The sequence below is a fragment of the Grus americana genome, chromosome 3, assembly GCF_028858705.1.
Source record: "Grus americana isolate bGruAme1 chromosome 3, bGruAme1.mat, whole genome shotgun sequence".
Taxonomy (NCBI): Eukaryota; Metazoa; Chordata; class Aves; order Gruiformes; family Gruidae; genus Grus; species Grus americana.
The window spans coordinates 101,226,683-101,239,269 of NC_072854.1; the positions used below are offsets into that span (position 1 = coordinate 101,226,683).

At 38.8% G+C, this 12,587-nt stretch overlaps 1 protein-coding gene across 9 annotated transcripts in view; it reads right to left on the bottom strand.

Moving 5' to 3' along the window:
• PACC1 (proton activated chloride channel 1) overlaps positions 1-12,587 on the bottom strand; it is a 93,470-nt gene that overhangs the window by 36,457 nt on the left and 44,426 nt on the right. For 5 of the 9 annotated variants that reach the window (XM_054823000.1, XM_054823002.1, XM_054822993.1 and 2 more), the window contains 3 exons: positions 10,183-10,330; positions 6,882-7,023; positions 267-477 (listed from right to left, as the gene is read on the bottom strand). The gene's annotated coding sequence lies outside the window, so the exon portion shown is untranslated. The remainder of the gene's footprint in view (positions 1-266; positions 478-6,881; positions 7,024-10,182; positions 10,331-12,587) is intronic. The other 4 variants (XM_054822999.1, XM_054822996.1, XM_054822994.1 and 1 more) reach the window with 3 other exon arrangements.

Sequence of the window (12,587 nt, forward strand, 5' to 3'; positions counted from 1 at the left end):
CACACCTAAATATAGTTTCGATTTATTTTATCTTCTTATACTCAGAATAACACCACAAAATGGTTGGTGCCTACATGCAGTTATCTAAGAAAACCTACTCTGTTATTTCAGCTCATTCCTTTTGGTGTCTGAAAATCACTGAACCGCATATTAAGTTGCTATAAATTTACATAACCATAAAAGTCAAGGCAGTTATGCGCAAGAATCTGACCCCAACTTAAAAACTGTAACAAAGATTACTCTCTAGGCCATAAACAATGTCTCACCTTTAGACATCTTTTTAGAAACAGAGCATGACTGCAATGCTGTTAATGGAATCATCCCAGATCTGTGTTGGTGTTACTTCAAATAAATCCAAGCTTCTCGAATTTTAATTTCTTGCATGTGCTGGAGCAATTTTTCCATGTAGCAGGAGCTAGCTTTACACTTCACTGGAAGTGAAGGAGGTACTCGGTAAATAGCAAGTTCTTATCCTGTCTGGGACAAATCACAAGAAAGAAACAAAACCAACTGCAGTTTATTATTTTGTGCCCTGCAATGTGGTCTTTTTAGGGAGGAAAAAACCCAAAGAAGGGATTAGAGGAACTTCAGAGGAAGACGTGGGACTATAGCTGCACACCAGAGAGCTGGTAAGAACTTTAACAGGAAGGCTTATCCCTTGTACACATTTTTAGCGAGCAAAAGCTCAAAAATATTTTGAAACACTTAATACTAGGGAGAACAGCACAGATATAATTTACCTGTTATTTATCTACTTCAGAAAACAGATTTCTGCTTCAAGCTATAAATCATTAAGACCTCTAACTTTCAAACAGTGCATCACAAATTGGATTTCCGGTTTACAAAAATCATCCTAATACACCTCAGCACTGTTCTCTTTCAAGAAAGTCTAGAGAGAGCCAGCTGTCTGAGCCGGTTGTGTTGCTATGTAAGATTTTGCACATAAGTGTCTCTCTGGGAGTTTTGTTTTGGTTCTATCATTTAATATTCATGACAATCTTCATTAACCTGCCAGCTGAGCCATCTCAGCATCCTCGCCTCCAAAGTCAAAAGTTTATTCCTAGCCCACACAGCTCCTCGAAGCCTACATTTCCACATTACAGGATATTTCGGCTTGCAATTCTTATGTTTAAAATAACAGGATGAATTAAAAAAATAACAAAAAACACCAGAAGAACTGCTAGAGAAAAGATAAAGCAAGAACAAGAGGGTGTTCGGTACTCCTAGTTAGCAACGACACGGTTAAGCAATTAAATTAATCTGATCATTCCAGCCCGTACACCAAGGCTTTGGGAAAGCTGACAATTCAAATGTGTCCATTAATAATAAAATGTGATGGGGCAAAAGGGGAGGGGAAAAATTCTTGCTTTTAAGCTGCATGGAGTAAACTGTGCCACCTTAACATTACTCATAGTCCACTGCATATCTGTCAAAATAATATATAAATATTGGGAGTAGTAAATAATTTCAGTGTCACTGAGAAGAAATATATTCATGCTAAAAGCAAATTCTGTAATTACATTATGATTTTAATGTATATATTTTTTCATCAAGAATGTCAGAATTATCAAATGATGATTAACACTCTAGACAATTCAATTACACAACACCCGGAGAAATCCAAGGGATGCTAAGTTTCAGCTTCTCCAATCAGACAGAACAAAACATACACTAGGTCCAGTCCCGCCAGTGTGAAGCGAACTGAAAAGCTGTCGGAGAATCAAGAAAAGGAGAGAGTCACACGCAAAGGAGGGAGCGATCAGTGGAAGAAGGAGAGTAAGAGTGGAGAAGGACCCCCAAAATTAAGCGTGGGAGAGGTAATAGAAGTTTTGATGCTGACAGCCACAGCAGAGTAAGAGAAGACCAGAGCCAGCCTAACTGCGTGGTTGGTTCCTGCCTCATTATTTCAGATTAGCGGAGTGAGGAAAGAAGATACACACATGGGGATTAAGTTTTATTTTATATTGTACCTAGTGATTAGAAGAAATACATATTGAATTCTGTGTCTCCCTCTAAGTTTCTATGATGGTTTTTGTTCAGCTGCAATTGAACAGAGGGAAAGGGGAAGAGGCTTGCTTATTGCCTGAAGGAATGTTTTTCCTTATTGTACACTACACTCTGCAACGGAGCATCGGGGATGGATTTGTCAAAAGCAGCAGTTGAGAGAATGAAGAGCTCAGTCTTACGTCAAGACTATGGCATCTCATCATCTTTTCTAAGGAGGCATACATTTTCTGGAGGGAACCAGTCTCTCAGGGGTGTTACTACTAACAACGTACTTCTAGAATTACCTTTCAAAAAATACAGATTTTGATAAAAGCTCCTACGTAAAACTTTAGATAACAGATTTCTAAAACTTGCCAGTGGATAAACAACTTTATGAATGTTTCCTCCTCACTGACAAAGAATTTAGGAGACTTGAGGAATGTGAAATACAAATATCTAACATGATGAACAGCTGTCTACACATAAAATGAAGTTACCAAAACCAGGAACAGTAAAAAAAGAGTAGGGCAAGGGCCTCTGAGTTTCTGTCTACCAGGCACCCTAAACGAGGATGCAGATATCCCGAACTAAATCACAGTTCACCTGTACTTCCCGGGTGGAACCAGCTCCGTTGTGATGGGGAGACTACCAGCAGCTTTCACCAGACTGTTCCCAGGCCATAAACCAGCACTGCTCAATCTTGTTTCAGTCTCCTGCTGCCTTCCGTAAAATCAGCTCCACCAGGACTCAAAGTCTGTTACAAAATCCTAACAGGAAGACCCAATGTTCTAGCATCTCTTCTCATATTTCACATGTCCTTTCATAAGCCTGATCCTATGAGCTGTTTAATAATTATAAGCCCCCCAAGTATGACAAAAATATTAAATGGAAGAAGAGTAAAGCACAATGTTCAGTTCTGGGCTCCCCAGTTCACGAAAGACAAGGAATTACTGGAGAGAGTTCAGTGGAGGGCTACAAAGATGATTAGGGGGCTGGAGCATCTCTCGTATGAGGAAAGGCTGGGAGTGCTGGGTCTGTTTAGCCTGGAGAAGAGAAGACTGAGGGGGGATCTCATCAATGCTTATAAATATCTAAAGGGCTGGTGTCAAGAGGAAGGGGCCAGACTCTTTTCAGTGGTGCCCAGTGACAGGACAAGGGCAATGAGCACAAACGGGAACACAGGAAGTTCTGTCTCAACGTGGGGAAAGACTTCTTCACTGTGAGGGTGACAGAGCACTGGGCCAGGCTGCCCAGAGAGGTTGTGGAGTCTCCTTCTCTGGAGATATTCAAAACCCACCTGGACGTGATCCTGTGCAACATGCTCTAGGTGACCCTGCTTTAGCAGGGGGGTTGGACTAGATGAACTCCAGAGGTCTCTTCCAACCCCTACCAGTTTGTGATTCTGTGTAATGTAAATCAATTTGCCAGCAGCTGGGTTTTTCCGCCACCTCTAAGGGCAGGAAAGAGCACTTGTTTGACCGTTACGAAGTTTATACACATTACCAAGTCTGTGCAGAAAATAATGATTTTGTATCTTTAGTAAAAGCTGCTTCTTAAGACTGTCAGGTGCTTTAACATCATTAAAATTAAAATCAAGGAAAAAAAGGCAGCAAAAATAAAGGAGAAGCAGCTCCTACTGCATACCAAATAGCAACTCAATACAAGAAAAAAATCATTTTTCTCAGACTCCTTTCTGGAAGCCACTTTTTGAAAGATTTTATATTTTCTTTGAAGCCAGCCGCAACTATGGCTTTATGGTGATGTGGCATAGCTGTTGCATTTTAAAAAAACCAAATGTGTCCCCATTAGACTGTTTCTGATCTCCTTATAGTCACAAGCTATGCTTAATATTGTTTGTTTTCTATAATTTGTTAGATCATGTTTTACCCTCAAGTACATTTCATTTAAGTATTGCTCTACCCACAGTTGATTCAAAACAGCTAAAGGAAGTAGGAACAGGACAGCAAAGTATGCAGTAATAGGTAACAGGCCTAGAGAGAAAGCTTAGAGAAAGTTTCAGCTCAGAGAGTAGCTATTTCTGTATAAGCAGAAATCACCTACAGGCAATTTTCCTTGTTTTTAGGAGCCTATTAACTTTGATACTTATGAAACTATTAAGTTGTTCCTTTGGAAACAACCATAGCAAATGCTTCTTAAGCTGGTTATGAAGCATGGGTATTTTTCTCTAGAAAGCTTCTTTAGAAGTAATGGGAAAAAAAAAAGTTTAGTTCTTGTAAATATACCATCAAGGCAGCTAAAAGAGCAATCAAAGTTTGCTTCACATTTCGGTCCACATTTTCCAGGAGCTCCCCACTAGGAAACTTTCTAAATTAAATTTACTATTGAATTTAATAAAGAGTTCTGTTTTCACTGTATTTTTCTTCCCCAATGTTTTCCTAGATGGATGCTTTCAGAAGAGTTTCTTCAGTTTGCTTTGTTTCTATGCAACTTGAAGTCATAAATCAATTTTCAACTAGTGTACATCAATCGAAATAAAGAGGTCCAACTGAGCTATGCTGATTTTCACTACTTTAGAATCCAATCCCCTCTCCTTTCCCTGGACCACAATAACCTCCTACATTATCAGCTTTGATGTTGTCTATGGTGCTCAGAAACCTACATTATTTAGATTAAGCACCAAAAAAGGACCTCTCTAATTATGAACATAATTACAGATCCACTTTTCTTCTATAATTCTTGAATTAAACATTTGTTTTTGACTAAATATACACTGGAACTTCAGAGCTCTGTACTGCACTCATCTGCCTCCACTATTATCCCTTTCCCTTCATGCCTCCTTTTGCAGAGTTTTAATATATCCACACTACAGGGGCTCCTGACAACACTAGGACAAATATTGGTGCAAGACACAGCAAAGGATAATTAATGATGAACTCTGAAGCAATCGCTAAATCTAGCTGAAAGCTATAGCAAGAAACCATACATTATGATGATGCTTATTCTTCATTTTGCCGGAGTAAAAAAAAAAACCAAACACCCCCCAAAAAACTCAAAGCAAAACTCCTTTTCTACTTGCATGCTAATTTACAAAATTAAATAACTCTCCAGGAGTCTCATTGCCAGTCTAAGATAAGAACCATACAACCTGGCTCTTGTACTACACAACCACTTCTGATTATTGTTTTTATACATAATCAGGACTAGGCAAAGATCTTTCCCAATACTGACCTGGAAAAGTTAAATCCAGAAGGAGCAGAGGCCTTAAAACATTCAGTATAGCAAAATACAGGTTTGTCTACCCTAGACTTTCTGAACAAGGCAAGAGCACATCCTCTGTTTAAGGCTTAGTTTAGATTGTTAAACAACACTTCTAATATTCTTACAATTTCACTGTCCGAGATAAGAGAGAGCAAATGCCATTTAGGTCCTTTAAAAAGAAGTGAAGCTCAAAAGCATTGATAACAGCACATTTCAAAATATGGTAATAGATTGGTTCATAAACCCCCCTTTTACAAAGAAGTTGGAGGCACACTTTCCCTGCTTGTTTTCCTTAATGGCTACAGAGAAAACCGACAGGGAACAGAGTGGAATGAAACTGGTTTGTAGTCCTAGAGAGCAAAAAGATTTTGAAATATAACTGTGGGCAAACAGCAGATACAGACAAATAGGTATCACCTCCGAAGCACCAGCCTCAAGACAGGCAAATTAAAAAAATCTGAGCCAACACAAAGGTGCGTATATAATTTTAGCAAAACGGTGTGACCCAGTCAGCAATTTTACCTATGTAGGCAAAAAAACCCAAAACAGTGAAACACTTTGTAGAATGATCCTGAATTCCCACAAAGAGAGAAAAAGAACGGGAGTTTTCAGAGTGCAGCACTGAATGCAAAGAGAGGCTTGGGTTAGTGCCAAAGGAGCTGTTTCCTATTGTCCTTCCTCCTGCTGGATTCAAGGAAGCAGGACCTGAGTTTAATCCCGCTTTGATTACAAAGAAAGTACACAAAGATGTATCACTTCATATCAACATTTTTGACAGAATTAAACTAGCGGAGCTCACATATTGGCCAACCATTAAAGTAAAAAGTTATGTAACTTCTTTCATGGATACTGAGAGACACGTCAGATACTGAGAAAAAAATCTAGCAAAATTCTGAAAGATATCAGACTTCTAGCATTCGGAATTTGTAATGTAAGTCGGTTTTAACTTACAGAATTAAACAAATAGTATTAATATAAGGAAACATACTATCTCACAATATACAGATGAAACTCTTTCTGAAAATAGTGTGGAGAATTGAAGAATGGAAGAAATTATCTAGTTGTCACATTACCTTGAAACTTAAAGATCTCTATTATATTCCCCCTTAACTCCAAATTCCAGTATTATCCTAGCAAAATCACCGAAACCCTAAATTCTCACCACTCTCCTTCACAGGTCCTTCTGAAATCACTGCCCGAGGCTTCACTCTGTTCTTCCCTATATTTCATATCACTGAAAGCTATGAGCTACAAAGAAGCATGAAACTCTTTGACTCTACACAAGTCAGAGACCTTGAAGTTCTTATCCTCAAAAGGATTTTTTAAGCATTTTCCTGCATTCATTTATTTTTGATGCATCAAACAAACAAGAGCCAATAATGTGCATGCAGAAAGATTTCCATTGCTTAAGCAACGAAGCCGAGCAAAACAAAGACCTGGTCCTGTACTCTCAACTCACACAGGTAACCGAAAGTCTCTCCTAATGTTTATTTTACAGAATGGAATTGTATGGGAAGATCTGAATGTGTCTCTCTTAATTCTCTTTCAGAAAAGAGAAATAAATAGACGGTGCAGTTTTTCCAGAAAAAGAAAATCTGATTCTTGCCTAGCTAAAGTTACTACCAACTTCAACTGACCTGCGCCAGAACCCCCTGGCAGGAATAAAGAAAATGTACCTGGTGCATTTCCATTATAGGGCGGTGACTGGTGTCATGTCACTTCAGTCAGCTAGGCAGCACTGGACAGCTGGCTTTCTATACTGACCCATTTATCTTTCTGAGCTGTGGGTTTTTCACTCTGAAAGGCCAGTCCTCACTCCTGTAAGCAGAACAAGAGAGACATCCAGCGGCTGGACCATTTAAGTGTATTTTTTCATCTGTCTAAAGACAAACTCCTGGACATTCTTACTTATTCCATGTTTTTGCATGTATAAGAAACCATTTACATGCCAACTACCAGACATACAGAGCCAGAGAAAAAAATATTCTAGTGGCTGAAGCACTACTGTCACCTCTGCTGTGTATTTTCCCTGCAGCCTACAGACTTCCTCACTGTGTACTCCCAGTCCCATCTGTAGTTCTCCCTTTTTCTCTTAAGCTTAATTTCATTATTTTGATTCCCAACTCATGGGAATTGGTACAGGTCTACTAACTTCCATGGACTTGTAATGGTTTGTGTCCACTCAGAATCTCATTCAAATTGTTTTGTCATTCAGACATGTACTTTTCACATCTACTATCTCCTATTCAAATATTTTCTCTAACCTTAGCTCTATTTGTACTAGCTATTTTTATCTGCATAGTAAATAGACTTCCCAGTCTATTTACGAAATAAAATTCCAGAGAATCAGTGGTAAATCCTGGTGTTAAGTGGTTTGATCTTCATGTAAGAGCAGGGAGAAAAAGATTATTACATTTACTAATATAAATTAGTAGTATCTACAGTATTTGTTATTAAAAAAATCCGTATCTTTACTGTCACATCTAAACTATTTCTTGTATATAAAAATACAGCTTATTTGGAAACATAAAGCAGCACAAAAGGGCTTAGAAACTCAAAAATCTGAAGACAGGATAAATAAATAGAAGGGAAGAATTGCCGGCAGGGGACTGCTGTCTTCACTTACAACAATGTAGGATGAGGTGCTAGGGATACAGTTAAGGGCTATGAGCAAATTTCGCAGCTTCTGAAGAGAAAACTGTATGCAGCCAATGGGGTAAAACAAATAATATGATGTGATGAGCCAAAATTAGCAGGATACGCTACTTATGAAAAAACTGACATACCTAGTATGAGAAGAAATTTGATTCCATTCTTACCACATACACATACGGAAAATCCATCACACATAAGCCAAACAATATATCAAGCTGCAAGAGAATTATTCCTAAAAAAACCCCAAACAAACATAAAAAATCAAACAGAAGAAGGCTCAAGTCTTGTACTGTGCCCTCTGCTCAAATATTTCACTCTACCGTGCACTCCTTTCAAGGTTTTTTTTAACTGTGCTGCTACAAAAACACTTGCCACAAACAAAACAAACAAAAAACATAGAAAGTAAAGAAAGAAATGTCCACTTCTTACTGCTGCTTAGTAAGAATTGCTTGGTATACCTTTCATATCAACATTCATTCTGTGCTTGAATTAAATAAAACATTTCTTGACTACCAAATCCACAGGGGTTGATTTCAATTGCTAACATCATTAGAATCTACTTTCAGAAAGGCTGTAAATCAATATATTCATAGACTTCTGCATACACCCTACTGTGACTGAAAAATGAGAGCAAATAGTTTTCTCTTATGATTTCAGACCATAACTGATGTCATTGGAAAGCCAGATAGGCTCCATTGAAGCAACAGAGCTGTATCAAAAGAAATCAAAAGCTGAAATCAGAATCTCAGGTTCTGAAAATAAAGTGCAGCTTCTTTACTAATAACCTTTGGATAAGGATCTAGTTCTTTAAATATTTCATCAAAACACTGCTGCTCTTCTTGTGGTTTTAAAGGACGTATCTAAGCAAGGCAGAGTAGATGACATTTGGAGAATTATTAGACATGCAGTAGACTTTCAGTTTGAAATCTTTTTTAAAAGAGAATATATCTTGGCATTGCTGTAAGGCAGAGTTGTTCATGTTGTCTAACGTTAGGGATCTATCTTTGTACCCGTGTGGCACACCCCAGTCCGCAAACGCCCCTTCCCCCAGGCAACTGAGAATACCTAATGGAGGAGCTTATATTCTCCCTGCTGACTATGTACATGAGGGCTATTTGGTTTCAGTATCGTGCCCTGTGTTTGTAAGTGATCAAACAATAACAGCTGTTGGTGAACACTATCCACAATTCATTTATGCAGGTGGAGGTCCACGGCACTGATCTGCAATGTACGGCTTTGTCTCCAGCCTTGTTAGCAGTAGGAAGCAAGTTGTCAGCAAGCCTCACTCCTTGACCAGTCTGGGGAGGGATGTTGAGTTGAATTCATGTTGTTCGCTAACTCCAGGACTTCAAGTGATGGTGGACCATGCAAGTGGTGAACTATGCATGTATTAAAGGCTAAGCAACACTTCAGCGTCTTAAAAACCTACATGTCGGAAAGCTATTACATACAAAGCAAGCCACCCAAGCAAACAGCAATTTAGTACAGGGTACAGGCACAGAAGAACCTGGTTTGTCTGACAAATCACAGAACTTCAATTACTCCTATTTCCTCCACAGCAAATCCGTCACTGACGCCTTCACAGCAGTACTTTGTAACGCATTGAGCCACAGCCCATCTAGCACACATCTGCCACTCCTCAAATTAGCTTTGATCAGTGTTAAATTAACTGTCCAGTTGCCTCACTCAAATGACCTAAGTTGAGGATTTGTCCATCTGCTGAACAGTGGCCTCAGAAAACAGAGAGGCAAAACCACTTCAGCTTCAAAGCATTTAAAGGCAAATCCCAGGCATTCCGCCCATTCTCAAAAGCAAGCTACATCATCCACACAGGCATTAGGAGACAACAAATCTAGCACAGATTTTAAGATCCTGTCTATTGTATCGCAGAATAACACTGTAGCAATGATTTGGGTCTTGGTAGGTAACAATTTGGTAATGAAACACAAAGTGATTGCATATCCCAGCCCTGGCACTAGTGCTTCACATCAAGGGCATGCAGTTCAGCACAATATTCAGGATATGTCTTCCATGAGGCAGCTTTACCTACAGGCAGATTTTAGGTCAGCGTTATGTGATGGGCAAATGGCAACTGAATTTCTAACAATCTCTCCTGATGGCCACAGGACAATTAGCGTTCATGGTTAAACAAAAAAAAAATGGACTGCTCTGAGCCGTAATTACTAGTCAGCAGCCGCTCCTTCTGGAATGCATATAGATGAAAACTTTTCCAAGAGTTAACAGCAACATGAATATTGATTTTTCTTTGGTACAATGACACCTTTTCATCAGTCTGGACTCACAAAAATCATTAAGTCTTACCTAACTGCTGTACTCTGGAGATCTAAAGTCCCTCAGATTACTGCTCTGTTGGGGGGAAAAAAGTGACACTGGCTGGAGGTGATGCTCAGTTTCTTAAGAACTTACTTACTTTCTTTCTTTCTTTCTTTCTTCCTTCCTTCCTTCCTTCCTTCCTTCCTTCCGTATTCCTGTGGAATAGTGAAGAAAAATGCATGTGAATTTTATTCTATTAGAAGAGTTATTAAGTATCAACAAGGTAATCAGTGGAATTTTTACCTGTATATCATTAGTTAGATGGATACCAGACAGCAACTTGAAATGATTATTACTTTCTAGTTATCTCAAAAGAATTATTTTTTTTTAATTTAAAGGTTAAATCAAATTAACACTAAGTAATCAATGATGTAATCATTTAGGTCTAAACATATTAACAAAACATATTCTAATATACCTATATGAAAAGTAAAGAAAGGAAAACAAACATTTTAAATCTGTTGGTTTTTTTTTCCTTAGCCCCCATCTTGCTTTGGAGACCATGATACTAGGTAAGAATTCACTGAAAACAAAGAACTTAAAAATGGTGATCTACATACGGCAAGAGCTCACCCTGATTTTATGCAAACATATAAAAAATACCACTCCTGAGACAGGATTCTCTCAAAGAGTTTGGTCCTACTGTAACAGGCAATTTACTACTGTTTTTTTACACTGCATATTCTTTGCACCGGGGACCTTGTTTCCTTCAAACAGCCTTCAAACACTGTGATGAAGTAGCTGTTGTTGTCACTCCACTCTCCATACAGAAAATGGTAGGGAAAAACGATATCCAAAGTTTCACCAACACTTTACAGTTGAAACAGAGCAATAACTCAAATACCTTGACTTGATGTTTTGTACTTCTCCAACAAATATTCTTCCACTTGTAAGTTTAAGGAACAACACAGAAGAATGGCTGAGGCAGCCAACCAAACTTAAAACTAAACCCAAAACAATTATGTCAGCAAAGCATCATAGCTCACATCAACTTTGTTACGAAGTTCCTCTGTTAAGAACTTCTTCCTAAATGTTTTTGTTAGTAGGCAACCTTTGCAAAACAAGATGGTTCTTCAAGAACAATTTTAACTTGTGAATAACAGAGGAGTGCCCGAAAGCGCCCTGCTTTTGAGATAAGATTGCGAGCAGAGTATTTTACCACTAGAGGACAGTATAATGTAACCTCCTGGACATAACTGCTTTTGGCATAGAAGACTCATGGCTTCAACCCTGTTCAGAAATCTGACAACCTGAAGATAGAGGACTCTTTGCAGTAAAGTGAGGAGAAAAAAAATGGCACGTTACTGATTTACTGGGACATAGATAGGAGCATCAACATCCAGCCACAGCAATGATAACCTCGGGTGTGAGCACACTTGCAAACGCCAGGCAGAGCCGACGGGGTGTCTTTGCTTCTCTGTTGGGCTGGGGCTTAAGGAGAAGCCTTAAAGTCTCTTAACACTGCTGCGTGTCTCAAATCCTAAAATGCTCTCTCCTTTTTACTGGTCCTCTTACTCAGGCAAAATGGCATCAACTTCAGTGGGTAAGTTGCCCAACTGAGAACTAAGTAAAAACTGGAGAAAGGCTTCAAGCAATTCATCTGTTAACAGACTATACACAGAACTGAAGGGATCAATGAGTTTTTATAATAAAATTGATAATAAAATGAATAAAGAAAACGTCAGGGGACAATTATAGTTCTTTATTCTTTAATATCATTACCTTCTCATTGTGTCATATGACACAACTCTGATCCCATTTAGGTTTCTGAATCAAGTCACTGACTTCAATGCGCAGGCTCCTCTCGATTTCTGACTCTGAGATGAGCCTCTTTCCTTAGGAGGTAGGTGAAGTGAGCTTCGCAATACCAAAGGGCTTGAGCAGGTATCTATCTACACTGCACAAGGACAGCACTGTGTACTTTGGCAATAACAGCACCGGAAGAACTTAGGACTGGAATAAGAGAAGTGATAGAGTTGAGCGTGGTCTCAGGTGTGCGATGAAAGATGCATGCAGACATACAGCACAATTTGGTTGTCTCTCATCAACGTTATTTAATGGCCCAATTAGCCCATATTAATGAAAAATAGGTACCACAGAAACATAGCATACAACTATGAAAATAAGCAAATCAAGTTCCCTGAAGGAATGGTCCCTTGTTAAGATGCAGATGACTTGGGCAGTGGCCTAAAGTGAGGAGAGCTATTTAACTGTTCCATGCTCTGATGGAGACCAGGCTGTGACCTTGGTCAGGCTGCTACAATCACCTATGTCTATTTTTCTGTGTAAGAAATGAGAAGGTGCTTACCTAGCTATGAGAACTGCAAGTAGAAAGAACTGGATAAAGAGCAAAATCTTAACTATATTACACCTGGAAAAAGGAAAGCAAGGAA